We start from the raw sequence: 4,960 nt of genomic DNA, 5'->3' as shown, positions 1-4,960 counted from the left end.
TTCAATAAAATTTTTGGGTAAATGAAACGGAGGATTTTTGAGGCCAATTTCAACATGCTGTTTGTCAACAAAAGTCGACCTTTGACCACCAAAGCGGAGGCGAGGTATATTGAAATCACACACGCTAATCTCGATTTATTCACTGAACAATTCGAGTCTTTAGGTCTACTGGAACTACTGTAGGTAAAATGGAACGTGTCATTTCAAAATTTAACTGTTTTGGTTCAAGAGTGACATATCCGGTAATTAAAATAACTGACCTAAAAATTTGCATACTTGGAAGATTCATTCTATTCCATATTTTTACGCAAACAAGTTTCCTTAATTCACTTTCTGAACATACCTGCAAAACAAACAAACAAAAGTATCCCCCTTTATATAAGTATACGCTGGTTGGATTTTCCTCGAAGCCCTCAAACGACCATCGAACCAGTCGAACGCTTTGTGACCTTCGCGAGTTGTGCCGTGATTGTGTCGTCAGAGCTGTCACGCAAGAGGTTAGGACAAAGCTCACAGACCAATGGCTTCGTGCGGTTATTCTGAGTTTGTTGGGGGAATTTGTGGCGCAAGTTCTGATAATCCAGCAAACGTTCAATGCGTAACAATAGCAAAATGTGATAAGGACACCAAGGCACACTTGAGAAGTTATAAAGTGTTGGATTCTTCTCTGGATACAGAGGCTAGGCTTTTGCTCGCACGTGCAGGTCAGCTTTAACTGAAATCACTTAAATTAAGATATTGAGCAGAAAATCACTTTGCGAAATCTGCAGATACTACCTATTACAGACTTAATGTCAAAAGCAGAATACCCTCCCACAAGAAATGGATCCTAAAAACACTGCTGCCGCAGTATCGCAGTCGTGTTGTTGGATACACCTCGTTCTTTAATCCATGAGGCAAGCACTGCGGCACTAGCCAGTCCACTCAGCTCAATTTAAACTTAAGTCGACTAAGGCACTGCGGCAGCAGCCATTCTACTCAATTCACTCTATCTGACGTGAACCGCGCGAAACCCACTTTCGTTCACTTCGGCACTGCGGCTAGCGGTAACGCATCTTTCAGGCATTTTTTTCGCATCAACTCTCAAATCCTGTCTGACCACGTGTTCCTGAATCTACGTCATTACTCGAGAGAAGACCTCAGCAAGTGGTATGCCAAAATGGCGGGCAATTTGCATGCTACTTAAAAAGTCGTAGAAAATTCGGCTCTCGTTTGAATGGAAAATCCTTTCGCTAAACTTTATTTTTCAATATGGACTTTCAAAAGGGAATTTTTTCTTTTTTACGTTATGGGCACTTTAACTGCAATGTTTTGATACCATATGAAACACCAATAAATGCTTAACCAGATGCACTCATTAATGTGACGTAATAGGTTACCATGGAAACAAATGAGCCACCAAAATACACGCTATATGTTATCTTTAAACGCGTATTTCGCAAAAAACGAACTCCGTGAATCCCATTTTTTAATGCTGGAGAGTAATTGGCACGCTAAGACAAAACTCATTGCAAAGTTTAAGAAAATAGGCCATTTCCGAGATCATGCCTGTTTCCTCTTCAAACCTGTTCTAAGTGCAACGGTTAACCTCGTACCCAGATCTCACTCTTTCTCTGGAAATGTGAGATCTGGTAAAGTTCGACAGTACACCATTTTTCATTGGCTACTAAAAAAAGGTTGCGGCATTGCAATCTACGCTCCGATTGGCTTATTTCGCGGGGCACTTAGTGAAGTTTGGTTTTCGCAAGCTCATGTGCTGTTTTGAATAAATGCCAGTTGTGCGGGGGAAAGTTCTTTTTTTTCCGACGCAGGAAAAGCTTTACAGTTGAGGAAAATCATTTAAAAAATTTGCAACGTTTGTGTAAATGATACCGACGAAAGCCCCACGTACCCTGCCACTCGAATAAAGTTCTGCGTAGCTTCTTGCTAAGAGGTACTTCAAGTTTAAGTATGTAATTTATTCAAAACAGTATTTATCGTTCTTAAAGCATGACTCGCGAATTAAGTAGTGATCAATTGTGAATTTTACGATTAGATTAACTACATTTTTCACGAGATCGTTTTCAGAAAATACCGCTCGTTGCAGTGATTATGTCTAAGCACTCTTTAACATTTTCGCTCTCAATTTACGGTTTGGTCAACTACACTTTTCACGAGATTGTGTGAAGAGAACAGCACTCGTTTACTGATTAATTAGCCTAAGCGTTCGTTTCAGTTATTCTGCAGTTGCTCCGACAATTAAACAATCTCGACCGTTCAAAAACAATCGCCTGTAGCCCTTCTTTCTGTTTCGGCTTAAGTTTAAGGTTTCCTTGTCCTCTACCCAAAATAACCTCTTCAAGAATACTCTCGAAATCCATGTTTATTCCGCAAATTAACCCAAAATCACAACAGAGAGTACGAACATGCGCAGTGATAGAAAAGCCCGTATTTCGGGCCTCGCTAGCACTGAGCATGCTTGAAATCGAACTTTACCAGATCTCCCTTCGGTATGACCGTGGGAGATCTTGGTACGAGATTAGTGCGAAGTTCTTGTTATGAAAATTAGTTTTTATTCATCTGTAAAGTAGAACTGATTACCATCACAAAAACTTCGCACTTAGACTCGCTTTGAAGAGGAGGCAGACATTAAAGCTGAAATGGCCTATTATCTGCAGCAGATTCATAGCCACCTTCACAATTGGAAATTTTAAGGTGGTTCTGAATCCTCTCCAGATTTTTTTTAAACTTTGCAGAGTTCATCTTAGCCTGCTAATCGCTTTTAAGCAATAAAAAATGGGGGTCACCTTAGTTCGTTTTTGAGATACTAAGTGCTTTAACATAAAATATAGGGCGTTTTTAGATGTTCTTTTGTTGCCATGGTAATTTATTACGTCACAGTAACATGTGCATCTTGTTAAGCAATTATCGGCCAGTGTTTCATGTGGTACCATAACATTGCCGTTAACTGAAGCATTGTTAAAGAGTTTGTCTGTCTAATGAGACATTCCCTCAAAAATGGTTGAAACTGATTTGAGCCACCTTAACACACACGCGCTAGTTTCTGGATAGTGTATACATCAGTGTTTTTGATACATACAACGGAATTAGCATGGTTCTGGTCAATAGAATTCTCTAAAACCCCGCAGACCACCACACCATGTATGTCTTGTTGGTTGGAAAATTAGCCAGGATTTATTGTTCATTAAAGCTCACCCTTATGGGTTTCTGATATTATACATTATAATAAAGTTTCTATATAACGCGCGCTCTCATTGGTTTAAACAGCGTGCTTTATGAGAGTACAAAGCACGGAACAAACGAAAGCTCACGCCATCATCCGCAGAAATGGCAGATGAATTTCCGAATTTTTCCTTGCCTATTGAAGCTGTCAGTTAAAGGCTTGCTCAGATATTCTGTCAAGTGCTTTGGATGGAAGACCTCAGCCGTTGCCCGGTCCAGCAGTTCTTTCAAGCTCAGAAAGTCCTCACGCTGGAGTTCTTCATTTAAAAATTCCCAACAGGTTTTCAGATTCCAGCCACAAGCAATGAACAGTTTGTTTTCCAATTGTCATGTCGGAAACGTGCATGGTTTTCATGGTTAATCCGCGCTCCCCTTTCACTACCATGTGTGATGCCCATTCATGTGGGCAGGCGCGATTTTTCTTATTACATCTCCATCGGATTCCAAATCGATCACGATGCCGTAGGCAAATCGTCGTACCCAAATGATATCGTATATCTCAAAAACACCTTTGAAAGCAATTAATAAGTCTCGTACAACGATACATGATTCAGATGATTACATACTCTTACATATCTTGCTTACTCGATTTTCGCAATTGGAGCGATTGCTGAATACCCGTCCACAAAGGAGCGTTTACGTTTGCGACGCTAGCCGCAGTGCCGAAGTGCCGATAGAGTGAATTGAGTAGGTGCCGCAGTGCCATAGTAGACTGGCTAGTGCCGCGGTCCTTGCCTCATACACGACTGCGGCACTGCGGCAGCAGTGTTTTTAGGGTCCATTTCTTGTGGGCGGGTATTCTGCTTTTGACATTAAGTCTGTAATAGGTAGTATCTGCAGATTTCGCAAAGTGATTTTCTGCTCAATATCTTAATTTAAGTGATTTCAGTTAAAGCTGACCTGCACGTGCGAGCAAAAGCCTAGCCTCTGTATCCAGAGAAGAATCCAACACTTTATAACTTCTCAAGTGTGCCTTGGTGTCCTTATCACATTTTGCTATTGTTACGCAATGAACGTTTGCTGGATTATCAGAACTTGGGCCACAAATTCCCCCAACAAACTCAGAATAACCGCACGAAGCCATTGGTCTGTGAGCTTTGTCCTAACCTCTTGCGTGGCAGCTCTGACGACACAATCACGGCACAACTCGCGAAGGTCACAAAGCGTTCGACTGGTTCGATGGTCGTTTGAGGGCTTCGAGGAAAATCCAACCAGCGTATACTTATATAAAGGGGGATACTTTTGTTTGTTTGTTTTGCAGGTATGTTCAGAAAGTGAATTAAGGAAACTTGTTTGCGTAAAAATATGGAATAGAATGAATCTTCCTAGTATGCAAATTTTTAGGTCAGTTATTTTAATTACCGGATATGTCACTCTTGAACCAAAACAGTTAAATTTTGAAATGACACGTTCCGTTTTACCTACAGTAGTTCCAGTAGACCTAAAGACTCGAATTGTTCAGTGAATAAATCGAGATTAGCGTGTGTGATTTCAATATACCTCGCCTCCGCTTTGGTGGTCAAAGGTCGACTTTTGTTGACAAACAGCATGTTGAAATTGGCCTCAAAAATCCTCCGTTTCATTTACCCAAAAATTTTATTGAATTTAATTGCAGCAGAAACATTGCTTATTCCAATGAATATCGTCCCGTTTGAGAAAGCCATGTACCAGGATGCTTTTTTGACAGTCGAATTTCGTACAAATTTGGCACTCTGTAATCAATGTAAAAAAGGTTAAG

This window comes from Montipora capricornis, chromosome 6 (assembly GCF_036669925.1).
Source record: "Montipora capricornis isolate CH-2021 chromosome 6, ASM3666992v2, whole genome shotgun sequence".
In the NCBI taxonomy this organism is placed as follows: domain Eukaryota; kingdom Metazoa; phylum Cnidaria; class Anthozoa; order Scleractinia; family Acroporidae; genus Montipora; species Montipora capricornis.
This window is presented reverse-complemented; position numbering follows the sequence as displayed.